At 46.0% G+C, this 19,558-nt stretch overlaps 1 long non-coding RNA gene across 1 annotated transcript; it reads left to right on the top strand.

Moving 5' to 3' along the window:
* Positions 1-212: 212 nt before the first annotated feature.
* LOC311608286 lies at positions 213-6,489 on the top strand. The gene is made up of 3 exons (XR_014782891.1): positions 213-708; positions 4,668-4,816; positions 6,361-6,489. It is a non-coding gene; the product is annotated as an uncharacterized lncRNA (long non-coding RNA).
* Positions 6,490-19,558: the final 13,069 nt, after the last annotated feature.

Here is a 19,558-nt window from a genome sequence, read left to right as displayed (position 1 = left end):
ACGTCGGCGGCCCTAAGAGGGACGTAAACACGGGCACGTGCAGCACGCTGCTGACGCGGCGGCGGCGGCGGGGACGCGCGACGTGCCCGCGCGGCGCCGCCCCGCCCCTCCGCGTCCCCCAGCAGCGCCTGCGCGCGGCCGCTCTCCTGGCCCGAGCCCCGCCTCCTCCTCCTCCCCCTCCTGCGAGCTTGTAGCTGCGGGATGCCGGCTTTTCTGCAAAGGGAGGGATGGCTGAACTCAGCCTCACAGGTGGCCTTGAAACCCCTGGCAAGAGGAGCAAAGGCAGAGGGACACTGAGACTTCAAACTGGCGTCCCTTCGCCCTGAGGGAATCTGGATGGACAACAGTACGGGAATTCTGTCACACTTAACAAGGCTAAGCCAAACCGTTCAATTCTCCCCTGACATCCTTGAGACAAAATTTAAGATAGACAAGAGAACTCAGTAGAACAACAGTAGCACAATAGGGAAATTCAGTCATGTGCTAAAGAGCGTGAATGTTCGTCTCAGTGTATCCGTCTTTTACTGCTGGTCCTGTTCTGAGAACCTCGTTTGAGCAGTCACTGGGCTAAAGCCCTTTTGAAGTTGTATTCAATTATCAGAGTTCCCCAAAAGCACAAACAACAAAAAGTCTTATCAGTCTGGCAAGGCAGTGCACGTCTGTAATCCCAACACGATGACGAGAAGCAACAAGATCTGGAAATTCAAGGTCAGTCTACAAAGCACCTTATTTGAAAAACAAACCACATAAATGTAATTTTTCAACCCGGGCGTGGTGGGTGTGATCCCAGCACTCAGGGGAGGCAGAGACAGGCAGATCTCTGAGTTCAAGGCCGTCCTGGTCTACAAAGTGAGCCCAAAACAGCCAAGGCTACACAGAGAAACCCTGTTTTGAAAAACAAAACAATCTAATTACTCAAGTTAAACTATGTTGAAACATGCCTAACATTGCCTACTAAGATTATAATCCAGTTTATATTATTGGTGTCCTTTTCTGTCAAGTGTCCAAGTCACCAAGCAGGTACACCACAGTAGTGTAGAACAGCAACCGGAACTGGTTCTTTTACTTTAAACCACATCTCTAAATCATGTGTAAAACCTCACACTGTCAGCTACACTGCTTTGTATTGTCCTGACGTCAGTCAGTATTGATAGCCTAGAGTTTTAGCCCCATCTTTTGGCTGGACGTTTTAGGCCTTACACATCTGCTTTGAAACCCATTCCTCCTCTGAGATTTACAAAAAAGACCAAAACCAAAAAAGATGCACAAAAAAGTTGAAAGTGACTTCAAACTTACATTTTTCTGTATGAAACTGTATACTTTCAAAGCGTATGACTATACATTGTTATGGGTTCACGGATAACTACACATTTCATCAGATTGATGAAAGGTTATCGAACGCTGAGCTAAAAGTGAACATAAACTGACCTGTCAGGGCCATAATCTAGGCTCGGGAGCCAGACCATGATGCCAGTCTGTTTTTAAGGCAGGCTTTTTATAAAAACAAAAACAAAACCATAACCAGGTAACCAGGTGGGAAGTGTCGGGGGGTGCAACACGTTATATCATTTTGGTTAGCTAAACATAAGAAAAATCGATTTTTGTTCTGAGCACAATATACCCAGGTGGCGGCCAGACATAGCACTTTAAGATGACTGGCTGGGATTTAAGGTAGGGGAGTTCTTGGGGCGGCAGGGGGGAGGGGGGGGAGGGGTTCCCAGCTCTCTGGGAGTAAGGAACTGTAAGACCCCCTCCCCTGTGCACCCGCCATAGCAAGCATAGCAGCAGTAACGCTATCTTGCAAGGCAAGACTAGAATAATAGGTTCCCGGGATAAGATGAGGCCTGGGGCCCAGAGGAAAAAGATAAAAGCAGGCTGAGATAACAGAAACAGTTTGTCCTTGTCAAACAAGATATTTATGGCCGGCCACCTGGCCCAGAGAACGGGTAAACTCCCCTGTTCCTAGAGCCCATCTGATAACCGGGCCATAACCTCGCCTCATTTAAATTTACCAATCAGAGCCCTGTAACTATGCTTCTCGCTTCTGTACCCGCGCTTCCCGCTAAAATCCCTATAAAAGGCCCCCCGAAAGACTCGCTCGGCGCGCCAGCCTCTCCAGAGACTGAGACGCCCGGGTACCCATCCCCCTGCAATAAAGCCTCTTGCGTGTTGCAACCGAAACCTTGGTCTCGCTGGTTCTTGGTGGGGGTCTCCACATTAAGACCACCGTGATGGGGGTCTTACAGAACATAGCAAGATGTTGCAGTCTTAACTCTAAAAGAACATACATTTATGTTTAACCCAAGCAGAACATTTATCACCTACTGTGTTATTCTTTCTTCTTCTTTTTTTTTGGGGGGGGGTTTTTTTTGGTTTTTGTTGTTGTTGTTGTTGTTGTTGTTGTTGTTGTTGTTGTTATTTGAGACAGAGTTTCTCTGTTTAGCCCTGGCTGTCCTGGACTCAGACTAGCCTGGCTTCGAACTCACAGTGATCCTCCTGCTTCTGCCTCCAGAGTGCTGGGATTTAAGGCATGCACCACCACGCCCAGCCCTATTGTGTTATTCTAAACAGGAAGCATTGAACCTTAGCCAAAATGGAGACTTACAAGTAAAATGCCTTCTGATATGCTAAGAGAGACAGCAGGTGTTAACAGAGAAGCAGGTTACAACATTTGTGTCAGCTCTACCAAGGAAATTAAAAAACAAAAACAAAAAAACCCAAAACTTTGAAAATACTGAAAGAGGGGGGACCAGGCATGGTGGTGCATGCCTTTAATCCCAGTACTCTAGAGGCAGAGTCAGGTGGATTTGCATGAGGCCAGCCTGGTCTACAAAAGTGAGTCCAGGATAGCCAGGGCTGCAGAGAAACCCTGTCTTGAAAAACTAAAAACAAAAAACAAAGCCAGAAAATGCTGAAAGAGGGCTAAATGTGATAGCTCACCCTTTCAGTTCCAGAACCCAAGAGGCAGAGGTAGAGGCAGTCAGGTCTCGGTGAGTTCAGGGCCAGCCTGGTCTACGTAGAGAGCTCCAGGCTAGCTAAGGCCACACAATGAACTGTTGCCTTGCAGGAATTGGGAGGAGGGGAAGAAAACTGAGAGAGGTCTGGAGTGTAACTCAGTGCTTGAGTGCTTACTGAGCATGCATGACGTCTTGAGTTTAATCTCCAGAGACACAAAAATAAATAAATCAGTAAGGTGCTGAAAGAAAGAAAACTGCAAATTGGGAGTCTTCAGCAATACAAACCATAACATCATAGAAAAATTGTCCTTTTTGATAAAAGATAACTGTTTTTTTTTTCCAGATAGAATTACTTACACGGTCACTAGCTCTCTTTCTTCAATACATTTTATATGAAAGTATAAATCTGGAGAATAAATGCTAAATAAATCTAAAAGAACTCTATGCCAGGCTTGGTGGCTCATACTTGTAACACCACAGTCTGGGAGTCTGGAGCAGGAAGATTGCCTCCTGTAGCCATCGTGAGCTACAGAGTTAACTTAGTCTGTCTCATGCAAAACAACATTTTATGTACATGTATTAATTATAATATTTATCTACAGCTATAATATTGCAGCTTAAAACAAACCATCAAGGGAAAACAGAGTTCGTGGTTACACAGGTGTTAAGTGTTTCCTCCTAACACTCTTGCCACTGTGCTTTTTCAAAAGAAAAGTCTCAATGTTTCATGTTTCCCCTATCTTAGTCCTTGTTATCCTAGAAATGAAAAGAAACAAACCGAATTCCCATGACAGGTTACTGTAGCACTGTAAATTCTTTATTCAGGTCTCTATCCGATTGTCAAGTGTGTAAATTACTCTCTGGGAATAAGTAAAGCTGCAGAAAAAGCACACACACCATACCATCCTTGAAAGGGCTTGAAAACCATTGAGGATTGTTTAGTAATCTGGGAAATACTGTAACACTTTGGGCCTTTTAATAGAAACTCTAGCCGTTTGTGATTTTTCCAGAACCATAGCATTTCCCCATACGGTTTATCTTCACGGTGCCCTGCAATGAAGGTATGAAAGGAATGAGTAACTTTAACTTTGTATTTGAGTACAGAGGAGCTCCGCATAGTCAGGGTTAGTCCCAAGGGTGGGGGAGTGAATGACAACTTCAGGAAACAGGTTCTAAACTGTGAGCCCTGCTTAGATTTTCCCAGAAACAGACACTGAAAAGAAGCTGGAGAAATAAAGGCTTGGGAGGGCCAGGTGTGTGATCTGTGAAAAGAAAGCAGTCAGAGTGGGACTTAGCACCTTACCGTGCTTTACAGTGCTCCAGGACAAAACGTGACTTTCGGGGGCCCAACTCTGATGGAAATAGTCAAGCCTTGCTTGGTGATTGGCAGAGAACCACCCCGAGAAAAAACATGAGATGAAAACGTGAAATTGCCTTTAAACATGTGCTGCTATACCTGTAGTCCCAGCCCTCGGGAGGCAGAGGCAGGAGGATCTCTGTGAGTTTGAGGCCAGCCTGGTCTACAAAGTGAGTCCAGGACAGCCAAGGTAACACAAAAGAAACCTTGTCTCAAAAAATGAAGAAGAAGAAGAAGAAGAAGAGGAGGAGGAGGAGGAGGAAGAGGAGGAGGAGGAAGAGGAAGAAGAAGACCTGAAATTGGCTCAAGAAGACCCTAACTGCTGAGTAATGTCACCTTGTCACTTCTTACAGCTGGAGTCAACCTTTGGTGGTGGTATTGCATAGCTGGTTTTGAGACAGTCTTTCTACTTAGCTGAACTAAGTCTTGAACTCACCCACCTTCTACTTCAGCCTTCCTGAGATTGTGGACGTGAACCACCATCTCTAGTAGCTGTGAGCAAGTGAGTCAGTCATTCATTTATCTATCTGTTTTGAGACAGGGTCTCGCTGTGTAGCCCTGGTGAGCTGTGGGACTGCTGGATAAGGTTGAAGTCTGACTTCTCTGGATAGCCATTTGTGTTAAGTCTACATTGGTGCTAAGTCTACTCCCTTTTCTCAGCGGGGGTTCTCACCCCACCTGATCTGGTAACCCCAGATCTTGTAAGAAGTGTCACGTAGCCCTCAGGGAGATTACAGGCCGACCCTTTCCTGATGAGGAACTTCATCCCAAAGCACAAGGAACTGGGCAGTGGTGGCGCACGCCTTTAATCCCAGCACTCAGGAAGCAGAGGCAGGCGGATCACTGTGAGTTCGAGGCCAGCCTGGTCTACAAAGCGAGTCCATGACAGCCAAGGATACACAGAGAGACCCTGTCTGGGGGGGGGGGGACCAAAAAGAAGAAGAGGAGGAGGAGGCACAAGGAATTCCTGGAAGTACCCCACCCTATGCTGAAGTGATCCTGGCCTCCAGCAAATGACCTTTAATTGTACCTAGAAGTCATCCCCTCACACATAGGATAATTAAGTACTGTTTTTTCCTTTTTTGTGATATCTCTCCACCTTACTGCATGTAAATGAGGGACTGTTCCACCATATGTAGATTATCTTAGCTCTCTTAGCCCTGAATCAGACACATTCACCCTCAAAACCCCTCCCGACCGCCCAAGGGTGACTGGTGTGCTGGGGAACTCTAGCTGCTGCTCGCCATTCCTCCACCATGACCTCTGAGAATCCTTTTATTCTGGGGGGGCAGAACTGTCTTTGCAGCCACTGGGGCCTGCTCCACCACTGCCACTAGCTCAGTGCTGGCCTTCCCATCTCCTTCCCTTAAGAAGCACCACCAGGCTGCGTCTCACCTCAAACAACCACCTACTTCCTCTGCTGTGCAGATAAACAAGGAGCTGTCATTTCCCACCTCCCCCAAAGAGACTAGGGACATGGCTTATGCCCTGGGCCTCTGGCCTTACTCTGAGCCCTCTAATCTGGCCCGAAGGAAGAAATGGGACCTTGGGACCTTTGATCTTGAGGTCCATCCACTCTTGTCCAGAGGCAACCAGCGCCTGGACGTGTAATGCCCAAGTTGTGAAACCCTCCAAAACCACCAAGAATCAGCCAGATGCAAACCACACAGGGTCCCGTTTATTTCAAGCTCAGAACCTGGACCATCATCCCCCTCATGAGGAGGGAAGATGGCGGCCCCTAGTGCTAGGGGAACAGGGTTTTTGCAGGTGGGGAGGGCGGGGGTTCCAAGCCTTGCTGTCACATGATAGGTTAGAGGGATACAGGGGACCAGGGCCAGACTGCAGGAGGGAAATTTTCGTTTGTTCTGGTCACTGTGACCTGCAGCTGATTGGTTGGCCCCCGGGACAAGTTCCTAGGAACAATTACTAGCTGTATGTTTGTGGTTCTCCCTGGAAACTCTGCGGGGGGGGGGGGGGGGGGGGCGTCGCGGGGGCAGGGGGTATCAAGACCCTCAACACCAAATGACTTTGGTTTGGTCTCTACAGGTTGACCGTGGGATGTGCAACCTCGACAGGCACATGGGACCTGGGCTGACTCACCTGACACTGAATGATAGCCAGCCTGCAACTCATCATCGTGTAGACCAGGCTGGCTTCTAACTCACAGAGATTCACCTGCCTCTGCCTCCTGAGTGCTGGGTAAAATAACTTACTCTCCTGACTTAATTGTTACCTCAGAGGCTTAATGCCTCTCTTGGCTAACCTAGGCCTAGAATGTTTTCAACCTTTGAGACTTACTGCTGAATAAGCTCACCCTTTCTAGCTCTTTCTGAACTCTCTGCTGGCTGATTAGCTGGTCTGACTCAAATTCCTCTCCAAGCTGACTGATTCAAACTGGCTTCTCTGACTAAACGGCTCTGCTTGGCCTCCACTAGCTTTGGCAATCTATTCTAATCTTCTGGCTCCTTCTCATTCTCTGGCTCTTTACTTGTATCTAGCTTGTTCTCTCTGTAAAACTCCATTGGTAAAAACCTGACTTTGATTTCCATGAACTCAACTCCACTGCATTGTCTCTCAGCTCACTGACTCAACCTAACTGCCTGACAAACCTCAGAGAGCTGCCTGCCTCTGCCTCCCAAGTGCTGAGATTAAAGGCTGTGAGTTTGAGTCCAGCCTGGTCTACAGAGTGAGTCTGGGACAGCCAAGGCTGCACAGAGAAACCTGTCTCAAAAAAACAAAAAAAACAAAACAAACAAACAAAAAAAAAAAAACAAGAGAAAAAAGTTTTGGCAGGCTGGAGAGATTAAGAGCACTGGCTGTTCTTCCAAAGGTCCTGAGTTCAATTCCCAGCAACTATATGATGTCTCATAACCATCTATAATAAAAACTGATGCCTTCTTCTGGCCTGCTTGCTCACATGCAGACTAAATACTGTATAAATAATAAACAAGTAAATAAATAAGTCTTTTTTTTTTTTTGAGACAGGGTTTATCTGTTATCTTGGCTGTCCTGGACTCGGTTTGTAGACCAGGCTGGCCTGGAACTCACAGCAATCTGCCTGCCTCTGCCTCGCCTCTGCCTCCTGAGTGCTGGGATTAAAGGTGTGAGCCACCACACCTGGCTAAATAAATAAATCTTAAGGAGGGGGGGGAAAAAAAAAAGAATGTTTCTGAAAGGCCAGTGTGGGTGTCTTCCACTCTTCATCCCAGGCCACTGTCTCAGACTTCCCACCCGTCACAGAAGCAGGCCTGCCTAGGCCATTTGCCTTATTCTGTCACTGGCAGGAAGCCTGGGGCTGGGGGGGGGGGGGGGGGGGGCGGGCGGCTGCGGGCGGATCCTAAAGCAGCTGCCTGGGCATCTGCTGCTTATGCTCAGAAATCTGAGGCCCACTCTCATTGCTGCTATGGGCACCATCTGTGCTTCCAAAGGCCTTGTAGTACTCACTCACTGATTCCTGACACAACTGTGATATGATTACAGTGCCTACAGCCTGGTCACCAACTCCCGTGTAACGGGTTACCTTGATATATTTCCCAGAAATTAGAAATAGACACATTTTCAAACTGTCCTAAGGCTAATTGCCAGTATATAGGTTCATTGGTGCATTTACAATGTTTTTTTTTTTTAATTCTAACTACAAAGTAGAAATTGGGTTTTTTTCCTCATTATATAGTCTATTGTACTAGTTTTCCCAGTTGTAGTAAATCCAAATATTAATAAAGTCACAATATGACACTATAACTGATTTTTTGGTTTTTGTTTTTTGTTTGTTTGGTTAGTTTTTCAAAATAGGGTTTCCTCTGTGTAGCCTTGTCTGTCCTGAAACTGTCTTTGTAGATCAGGCTGGGCTCGAACTCACAGGGATGCACCTGCCTCTGCCTCCCCAGGGCTGGGATTAAAGGCATGCACTACCACACCCATCCCTAATAACTGCATTTTTAAAAGATTTTTTGAGAGAGGTAATAAACACATCCTCAAGTACAAAGTTTTCTTTTGTTTTCCTGTCACACTAAACCTTATTTTAAAAATATGGTTTTGCATGGCACGGCAGCACACGCCTATATTCCCAGAATATGAGAGGTAGAGGCAAGAGGGTTAGGAATTTAAGGATCCTTGGTAACACAAAAGTTTCTAGGTTATTGTGAAAGACATGAGATACTGTCTTAAAACATAATATATGTTAATTAATGTCTTCCAAAAGATCTCATTATGTAGCCCAGGCTGACCTTTAACTTCCCCCAATGCCTCAATCTCATGAAAGTATCTTTATAATTATTTATTTTGTGTGTATTATTGTACCACATTTGTGTCTGGCTCCTATGGAGGTCAGGAGAGAGAGTTGGGTCCTCTGGAGCTAGAGTTACGGATGGTTGTGAGCCACTGTGTGGGTGCTGAGGGCTGAACCTCTTCAAAAGCAGTAAGTGTTCTTAAACACTGAGCTATCTTTCCAGCCCAGTCCCCTTATTTTATATGTATGAGGCTTTTGTTGTTGTTATTTCTTTCTTTCTGTCTTTGTAAAAGTAACTTTTATCCCCTGATTTACTTATCATCTCCGAGGCTTACTACTGCTCCTTTCTGCTAACCTAGGCCTAGTCCTGGAAGCTTCTAGTTCCTGTATAATCTAGCCTAGGCCTAGTATGTTTTCAGCCTCTGAGACTTACTGCTGAATTAGTTCACCCTTTTTAGCTCTTTCTGAACTCTGGCTACTGGCTTAGGTAGTTCAACTCAGGTGTTTTGGCTCAAACGCCTCTCCAAGCTGACTGATTCAATCTGGCTCCTCTCAGCTTCTGACTGGCTTGCTCTGCTTGGCCTCATACTAACTTTGGCAATCTGTTCTAATCTTCTGTCTCCTCATTCTCTGGCTTATTGTGTCTCCACTTGTGCCTAATTTGTTCTCTCTCCAACCTCTCTGTAAAACTCTCCCAGTAAAAACTGCCTCTGAATTCCATGATCTGCTTTTGGTGTGTTTTTGTTTGGTTTTGGTTTTTTTTGTTTTGTTTTGTTTTTTTCTTTCCCTGAGACAGGGTTTCTCTGTGTAGCCTTGGCTGTCCTGGACTTGCTTTGTAGACCAGGCTGGCCTCGAACTCATAGCGATCTGCTTGCCTCTGCCTCTGAGTGTTGGGATTAAAGGCTTGTGCCACCACACCCAGCTCTTATTTGTTTATTTTAAAGACGGGGTCTATCTATTATGTACCTTTGCCTATCCTGGAACTGTCTGGCTAGTATGTAGACCATGCTGACCTGGAACTGACAGAGATCTACATATCTCTGCCTCCCAAGTGCTGGGATTAAAGGTGTGAACCACCACAGCTGGCCTTGGTTTTGACTTTTTAAAAACTCTTTTTGTCTAATTAAACATTAATTCTCACTGCGAAGAAAAAAGTCAAGAGATGGCGCCCTCTAACTTCCTGCACTTAGTTTAACACTTCCGTGGTACTTCGCTTGCATGCAGGAGTCTCCTTCTGAAAACTGCACGGTACATTCAGCAGATTTTCAGAAGCCTGCCGACTCAGAAGTCTGTGTCCATTACATTTCTCTCTTGTCTTAGCTCCTTCTTTGATACTTTATTTTCTCTAGGAATCTATTGCACAACCCTCTACCAACTCTTTTCTCTGAATCTTCCAAAGTAATACAAACTTCCCAACCTTGTTCTTGCTACCACCTGGCTTCATCTATTCTTCTGCATGTATGTGTAGCTACATGTTTATACATGTGTGTGGAGGGCTCAGTTATTGACATTCATCATCACCATAGACAGTGTCTCACTGTGAGAACCTTGGCTGACTAGGAACTTACTATGTAGACCATGCTGGCTTTGAACTAAGCCTGCCTCTGCCTCCAAAGCAATGGAATTAAAGGGGTGTGCCACCACACCCAGATATCTACCTTATTTTTTTTTTTGGTTTGTTTGTTTGTTTGTTTTATGTATTCTGGCTACATGCACACCTGCAGGCCAGAAAAAGGCATCAGATCTCATTATAGATGGTTGTGAGCCACCATGTGGTTGCTGGGAATTGAATTCAGGATCTCTGGAAGAGCAGACAGTGCTCTGAACCTCTGAGCCATCTCTCCAGCCCTCTACCTTGGTGTTTTTTGTTCTGTTTTGAGGCAATTTACATTGGCAAATTGTCACCTGCAGCTTGAATTCACTGAGAAGATGCTTAGATCCCTACTTCCTGGGATCTAAGCATGCAGATGTTTATGTCAAGCCCTCCCCCCCCCCCTTATATGGAGATGGGCTGTCTCCCCAAGTCTCTGACAAGGAGGGAAGGGAACAGCAAAACGGCCCAAGAGTAACAACATTGTATCCTTGAGGATGGCTGGAGGGTGTGCCCTTTCCAACAGAGGTTACAATTGTTTATCCATGAGATAAATGTGTGGTCAGTGGGAAGACAAGGGAGGGTTTTAGTCCCGGGAAGTTCATCCATGGAGAAAAATCTCTGCCAGGAATACCAGCTGAGGTATTAATATCACCACTAAGCTTCTGCTGGATATTGTGAGCCCAGTTTGATGATGTAATCTTTGCCAGTTCTATAGGCTGTTTTACATGGGAGCCTCACCCACAGGGCACTCCACTCTGCTTAGGATTAGCTGGGGAATTCCAGCTGGGTGTCTCAATGGGGCTTCCCCACTCAGTTTCTTCCATAGTTCTGAGCACATGACTTGCTGATGTTTTGTTATATATCCATTTATTCAGTCACCCACCCATGCATCTGCTATTTGCTATTCTCTTACTTTGGTTTCCTATATAGTTAATAAATTCATTCATTCAAAAAGCATGGCTATCTAGATTATGCTTTGTACCACAGTGAACATAGGATCTCTCACTGAACCTGGAGAATCATTGTTTCAGCCATGCTGGCTGGCCAGAAAGGCCAAGAGAAGGGAGTCTCAGCCTCCCTAGTGCTGGGATTCTGTCACATGTTGCAGTATCAGGAATTCTAATTCAGGCATAGCAAACACTTTACTAACTAAACTAAATCCTCAGACCTTTATTAAGTCTTTACAGTTTATTCTCAACCTCAGTGACATTGCGGGACACTTCTCAGTCCACCTGATTTAAAACAAGATGCTAAAGGGTGGGGTTGAGAGATTTGCACTGTCACAAGTCCCTCTAATGACCCTAGTATACCTGCGTTCTTCTTTTTCATGAATCAGTTTCCTCTCAGTTCCCTACAAACTGGTCATGGACTCTTCGGCTTTCCCCACTCCTTGGTGCTAAGGATCAAACTTGGGGTGTTGTCTAGGCTAAGTAAAGCTCTACCACTACGTGTCCACTCCCAGCCTCTACTGTCTGTATATATGTATACATATATATATATACACTTATATATCCATCTTTGTATCTATCTGTGTTTCTATGTATCTATCTATCTATCTATCATCTATGTATGTATATATGTATCAATCTATCATCTATCTATGTATCTATCATCTATATATCCATGTATCTATGTATCATCTATCTATGTATGTGTCTATCATCTATCTATGTATCTATCTATCATCTATCGATCAATCACCTATGTATCTATGTATCTATCTACCTATCTATCTCTATAAAGCCTTCAACTGAAAATCTTCCTGCCTCAGCCTCTGGAGTGCTGGAATACAAATATATGCCACTTCTCCTGTATCAGCCACTGCCTTTTTGAAACCAGTAAGTTTTCTCTCCTTCAATTCAATACCACTTACTCTTAAAGTGGAGATGTACAAGTTGGCTCTGGTAGCTTTCTGGAAGTTTCATCTTGCTGTGTGACTTTAATGTATGATAATTATTGTCCCATTGCAAACTGCCCTGAAAACTTCGTACCTTAAAACAATAATAACCAAGTCTTTGTTCTAGTGGGCTGGTCAGGAGTGGGTGGCAATTATAGCTCTCTGTTCCAGGTAGTGTTGGAAAAGACAGATTGACTGGAACTCAAGAATATGTCTCACCCGGGTGTGGTGGCACATGCCTTTAATCCCAGCACTAGGGAGGCAGAGGCAGGTGGATCACTGTGAGTACAAGGCCAGCCTGGTCTACAAAGTGAGTCCAGGACACAGAAAAACCCTGTCTTAAAAAACAAAACACGAAAAACAAAACAGCGCAGCATTTTGAGCTAGAAGGTTAAGCAGGAAGAAAGGCATGGGTTTAAGATCAGCCTAAGATACATAGTCAAATCAAAAATGGAGGATCTGTCTACAAAGCAAGTCCAGGACAGCCAAGGCTACACAGAGAAACCCTGTCTTGGAAAAAAATGGAGGATCTGGGAGGGGAAGGAGGGAAGGAGGGAAGGACAGACAGAGCGAGCGAGAGAGGGCATGTGAGCTATGTATAGTAATGGTAGTGCTTGCCAGTAATTCCAGCACTCAGGAAGCTGATGTAGGCAAATTGCCTGAAGTTTGAGGCCAACTTGAATCACATAGTGGCATCCTGTCTAGAAAACAGCAGGTAAAGGGCCAGGCAGTGGTGGCACACACCTTTAATCCCAGCACCTGGGAGGCAGAGGCAGGAGGATTGCTGTGAGTTGGAGGCCAGCCTGGTCTACAAAGTGAGTCCAGGACAGCCAAGGCTACACAGAGAAACTCTGTCTCAAAAAAAAACAAAAACAAAAACAAAAAAACAGCAGGTAAAAGGAGCAAGAGCGTGAGGCCTTTCAATAGGGTGCAGCAACAAGGTGGCCAGAGGCCAGGGAAAGCCATTATCCTCCTTCTGGCCAATAATGCCAAAAAGGATGCCCTGATGTTGGCACCCACTCCTGTGTCCCGTCCTGCTGGCACAAAAGGCCATTGTGCCCCGATTTGCACTCTCTGCTCTACTGTGTCAAAAAGAATGACATATAGGCTGAGCTTTCCTAATTGCCCGATGAATAACCATTCATAACTCTAGCCCCATTGTTTATACTGAAAACAACTCAACCTATTATGTAACACGTTTCATGTTTTATTACCTGCCAAGGGTACCAGTTCAGTTCAGACCTGTGTCTAGGAAAAAGTACAAAGTGATGGAAAGTTTGCCCTTAGCATATCCCTTTTTAAAATTATAGTTTTATTTTTTTTAAGATTTATTTATTATGTATACAGTATGCATCAGATCACATTATAGGTGGTTGTGAGCCACCATGTGGTTGCTGGGAATTGAACTCAGGACCTTTGGAAGAGTAGAGTAGTCAGTGCTCTTAACCGCTGAGCCATCTCTCCAGCCCCGAAATTATAGTTTTAAATATTTATTTTATTCTGTATGAGTATGTATATACCTGAGTGCATGTATGTGCACCATATTCATGCAGGTACCTGAGTATATGTATGTACACTACATGCATGCATGTATACTGGAGTTACAGGCAGTTGTGAGCTGCCTGATAGGGATGCTGGAAACAGAACCTGGATCTTCTGCAAGAGCAGCAAGCAGTAGGCACTATTAACTGCTGAGCCATCCCATCCCTCCAGCCACGTAAACTAAATTCTAATTTATTGTGTATGTGCATGTGTACACATGTGCAAGCATGTGTGCACACACCCCATCCCTCCCCAGCATACCATGGCACGTGTACGGCAGACACCTTGCAGGAGTCAGATCTCTCTTCTACCAATTGTGTTTCAGGGGACTGAACTGACGTCATGGGGAGCTGTCCCGCCTACCCCCACCCCACACCCACACCCCACCCCCACACACACACCTCAGGACCCTCTCTGGGTCATGTGACCTATCTACTGTCTCTTGCAGGAGTAAGTAACTCTTAGGACGAGCTGGTGGCAATCTGCTTTGGAGGGAGGGGCAATTTCTCAAAATGTGATGTGCGGTGGCTAACCTCCAAGGGGGTCCCTGGAACGTCCCTTGGTCACTGTTGTTCTGTCCTTCCACACTAAGTGTTGGTCCTGTGTCAAATAGACTGTGACTGCTCCCAGGTAATAATAGTAAAGACTGAGCCTTTGGTTTTTGAGTCTTCTCTCCCTCATCTCCTATCTTTCGTTTGTTTGGTTTTTTGTTTTGTTTTGTTTCCGAGACAAGGTTTCCTCTGTGTAGCCTTGGCTGTCCTGGACTCGGTTTGTAGACCAGGCTGGCCTCGAACTCACAGCGATCCTCCTGCCTCTGCCTCCCGAGTGGTGGGATTAAAGGCGTGCGCCACCACGCCCGGCTTACCCACCTCTGTTCTATCTGTCGTCTCCTCCTTACATGTCTTTGCAGGAAGAACTATGACGTCATGTTGTGAGTGGCCCTCCGTAGAGGCCCACATGGTGCAGACTGAAGCCTCTGAACATCAGGCGCGAGTGTGACCTTGGGTGCTAGATACCCTGGGGCAGTCTGACGAGAAACACGTGAGAATCCCTGAGGCAGGACCATCCAGTCAAGTTGCTTCAAAATTCTCGAGCCCTAGGAACTCTGAAAGCTAGTAAGTGTGTGTTCTTTTATGTGGCTGCACTCGGGTAGTTTGTCATGCGGCCGTGCAAACTTAATGCAGACGGTGGTGTGTGTCAGAAGTCTCTGGAGGGCTTGCCGAGACCTTGCTGCCTAGGTCACAGCTAAATGAAAGACGTCTTTGGAGTAAAAGCCAGCAACCGATCCTCTCCCTCTTCCTCTGCCTGCCTCTCTTTCATTGAATGTGGGCCTTGGGGCATGGGGCAGAGTAAGTACACATGCCACACACACATGTGCAGGACAGAAGACAACTCTGTGGAGTCAGTTCTTTCCTTTCACCTTTAGGCAGGGATCTGGGGATTTGAACTCAGGTCACCTGAGCCCCTCTTGTCAGTGCAAAAATCTTTTGTTTTGTTTTTCTAAGACAGAGTTTCTCTCAACCTATCTTTTGTTTGTTTGGTTGGTTGGTTTGGTTTTGGTTTTTTGAGGCAGAGTTTCTCTGTGTAACAGTCCTGGCTGGCTGGCTGGGCATGGTGGCATACACCTCTAATCCTAGCACTCTCTGTGAGTTCGAGGCCAGCCTGGTCTACAAAGTGAGTCCAGAACAGTCAAGGCTACACAGACAAAGCCTGTCTCAGTCAAACAAAGAAAGCAAGCCTGAGATGATGATCACCAGTCCAGTACCAGGAGGCTTGTACTAGCAGCTAGCCTGAGAAGACCACACAGGCAGGGGGCAGGGGCATGCCAGAGATGACCCTTGCCAAGGGCTATAATGCACAATTGGGGCATAGCACTCTGGATCACTCCTGAGATGACCCCAGACACTCAGAGACCCCAGGTACCACTAAGAGGAGCAAGCAAATGGTAGAGAAATAGAAGAGAAAGAGAAACAGAGGATGTGGACACAATGAAGAAAGGCAGAATTGGAGAGTTAAGCGTAGTGAGGAACGGTTTGATGTAACTGGTAATGCCACCTGGGACCACGGTGTGAGGTCCTGGCCTGTGCTACCACTGGGGGCCATATCTGGGTCCATAGCCTTGCAGCAGTAGGCATCTGTTACCACCAAAGGCCAGCTGGATATCTCTGGTCTGGGCTGCCTCCTAAGGACATGTTGATGTCTGAAGACTGTGCAGAACTGGCCCCATGCCTTACTAGGAATTATGGGAGGGCTGGCCCTGGGGGCATGAGAGCAGGAGAGCTGACCCCACCGCTAGCCAGCTGCAGGGGAAAGTGATCCACACATGTGGCAGAAGGTGTAAATGAACTGCCCCTTCCCAGGATAGGAGCCTGGGAAACCTGGCCTGACCATTTCCGTGAGGTGGTGTGAATCCAGGACAGCCAGGACTGTTTGTTTGGCTGTTTGGTTTTTGGTTTTTTGAGACAGGGTCTCTCAGTGTTAGCCTTGCCTGTCCTGGACTCGCTTTGTAGACCAGGCTGGCCTCGAACTCACAGCAATCCACCTGCCTCTCCCTCCCCAAGTTCTGGGATTACAGGCATGTGCCACCATGACCGGCTCTCAGGCTTACTTTTTTCAGGGACGGTTAGGCCGCTAATTATTCAGACGTTCATGTCAGAATGCTGAGTGTAGAGATAGCCTCTCTCCTCTCTATCACCTATGGACACACACGTGATATAGAATCCACATATGCAACACTTCTAGGGGCAGGAAAAATCTTTTCAACAAGTGACTAGAGCAATGGTTCTCGACTTGTGACCCCCATGGGGTTGTATATCAAGTATCCAGCATATCATATATTTACATCGTGATTCATAACAGTAGCAAAATTACAGTTATGAAGTAGCAACAACATGATTTTATGGTTGGGGGTCATCACAACTTGAGGCACTGTATTAAAGGATTGCAGCATTAGGAAGGTTGAGAACCACTGGTCTAAACTGAGAAAAAGCTGGGACTTGATCCCTGTGGCACAAAGAAATGAGTAAACAACATCAAACTCAGGGAGATAAAGCCTACTTAATAATAATGTAGAACTGGATGAGGGGTGTGTGTGTGTGTGTGTGTGTGTATGTATGTGTGTGTATGTGTGTGTGTGTGCATGTGTTTGCCCTAGTTTGCTTTCTTTTTCAGTGATAAACACCCTCTCCTGGCAACAATATAATATCTTTTGGGCTCTTCTTTCTGTTGCTGTGCTAAACACCATTATCAAAACACAACTCAGGGAGGGAAGAGTTTATTTCCTCTTACAGGTTACAGTCTGTTGTTGATGGAAGTCACTGTGAGATCACAAGGCAGGAGCTTGAACCAAAACCATGGAGGAATGCTGTCAAGGGGGTACTCTCTACCATCTCCTCAATTAGCTTTCTTTCTTTCTTTCTTTCTTTCTTTCTTTCTTTCTTTTTTTTTTTTTTTTTTTTTGGTTTTTTGAGACAGAGTTTCTCTGTGTAGCCTTGGCTGTCCTGGACTCCCTTTGTAGACCAGGCTGGCTTCGAACTCACAGTGATCCGCCTGCCTCTGCCTCCCGAGTGCTGGGATTAAAGGTGTGTGCCACCACCGCCCGGCTTCTTTCTTACATACCCCAGCAACCCCCCCACCTAAGGATAGTACCAGCAACAGCAGGCTGCTGGGCCCCCTTGTCACTTAGCAATCAAGAAAATGTCCCTGCACTTGGGAGACAGAGGCATGTGGATCTCTGTGAGTTCAAGGCCAGCCTGGTCCATAAAGGGAGTCCAGGACAGCCAAGGCTACACAGAGACCCTGTCTTGTTGAGTAGACTCCCCAAGCCTTCTATGTGTTTACTGGTATCAGCACTGAGGGCCTTAAATGTGGTAGATGTGGACAAGAGGCATGTCTGTGAGACTAGAATAATAAATCTCAGATTTGAAAAGGATGCCCCAGCCTGCCAGGGGTGGCGCACGCCTTCAATCCCAGCACTCGGAAGGCAGAGGCAGGCAGATCTCTGTGAGTTCGAGGCCAGCCTGGTCTACAAAGAGAGTCCAGGACAGCCAAGGCCACACAGAGAAACCCTGTCTCAGACGCCTCCCCTCATCCTCCCTACCCCCCTCTGCCCACCCCCCCCCCGCGCCCATCTCACAAGGAAAAAAAGAAAGAAAGAAAGAAAGAAAGAAAGAAAGAAAGAAAGAAAAGGATCTCCCACCATCACAACATTCTAATTTACAACCTGCTTACTAAACAACTCTCTGGTCATTTAAAAGGAGGCCCCTGACAAAGAAGCACTCTTGGCATCTCTTCCTCTTATTTCTAGCACCATCATTCTAAGACTCTCTTACCAATAGCCAGAGGTACATTTTTACAGTCTCTTTCCACTGGTTCTGCAGAGGAGACAAAAAGCAACATTTTCCTTTACCCATGGCAAGGCTTTGTGATTAACGAACATATAATAAAAAGATTAATAAGAGAAAAACATAGAACTTTATTGCTACCGATTTTATGTGACACAGAGGCCTTCAGCCATGAGGATCCAAAGGAGCAAACTCTGTACTTAGGCTTAGGCGTGATGGAGGGTGGACAGGAGTGCAGGGGTACGGCTGAACAAAGAGAGCGTGAGCTCATGCTAATAAATGAGGGTGAACTCGGCCAGCCTGTTTGTTCAGATTCTTCAGGGCGTCTCTGTGTCTTTGAGGAGAAACACCTTCCTTTCCTGCCAGCATGAGGAAGCCACCCTTGGAAGTCAGTCTTATGACCTGCTTCAGAGCTTCAGAAGGAAAAGGCATGGCGAGGGCAACATTCCTGCTTCTTCTGCTCTGACGCCATGGTGCCATGTTTGCGGGTTAGCGTGTCCTGAATGCCACTGGTTTTATTTCAGCTTTTGGATTTTTTTTTTTTTTTTTTTTGGTTTGGTTATTCGAGACAGCGTTTTTCTGTGTAGCCTTGACTGTCCTGGACTCGCATTTTAGACCAGGCTGACCTTGAACTCATAGGGATTCACCTGCCTTTGCCTCCCGAGTGCTGGGATTAAAGGCATGCACCACCACCACCTGGCTTTGGAATACGTTTAAAGCTGCCTATTACCACTTACTCATGAAAGCTTTCCAAACATTATCTTGCCTATTTATTTATTTATTTATTTATTTATTTATTTATTTTATGACAGGGTTTCTCTGTGTAGCCCTGCCCATCCTGAACTCACTTTGTAGACCAGACTGGCCTCAAACTCATAGCGATCTGCCAGCCTCTGCCTCTGGAGTGCTGGGATTAAAGATGTGCACTACCAAGCTCAGCCTGCTATTTGTTGTCTTAGTAAGACACTGTTTCCAGAAAGAAAGAAGGAAAGAGAGAGAGAAAGAAAGGACTAGACATGTAACTCGATAGTGGAATACTTGCCTAGGATGCCCAAAGCCCTAGGTTTGCTCTCCAATACCATACCACCCCTACACCCGAAAAAGCACTTCAAATATAACTAGGAGTGGTTGGTTTGGGAGGCTGAGACAGTGCAATTGCCTTGAACTTGAGAAAGCCTGGGTTAAATGTACCAGGCCAGTCAGAACTACAAAGCAAACAGCTACCTAACACAATTAAGAAAGCTAGGAAGAGAACACCATTTTTGTTGTTGTTGTTTTTTCGAGACAGATTTTTCTCTGCGTAGCCTTGGCTGTCCTGGACTCACTTTGTAGACCAGGCTGGCCTTGAACTCACAGTGATCCTCCTGCCTCTGCTTCTCAAGTGCTGGGAATTAAAGGCATAAGCCACCACGCCCGGCTTGAGAGCAAAATATTTTGAATCAAAATTGTCTGGTATAAGGCTAGGGAATTATCTTCTGTTTGGATTCCGGGAAGGGTACACTATTTCCTGATTCTATTACTTTGTTTCTTACTGGCTTGAGCCTAGTTTGTTTAACTTTCATACAGGTGTGTGTTTGTAGTTATGGAAGTTTGGGGGGTTTTCTTTGTTTGTTTTAATTATCAGTATTGGACCAAGGTCA

The sequence above is a fragment of the Acomys minous genome (assembly GCF_964271855.1).
Source record: "Acomys minous genome assembly, chromosome: 11".
Taxonomy (NCBI): domain Eukaryota; kingdom Metazoa; phylum Chordata; class Mammalia; order Rodentia; family Muridae; genus Acomys; species Acomys minous.
Note: the sequence above shows the minus strand (reverse complement) of the source record. Positions and strands in the feature narration are given on the sequence as shown.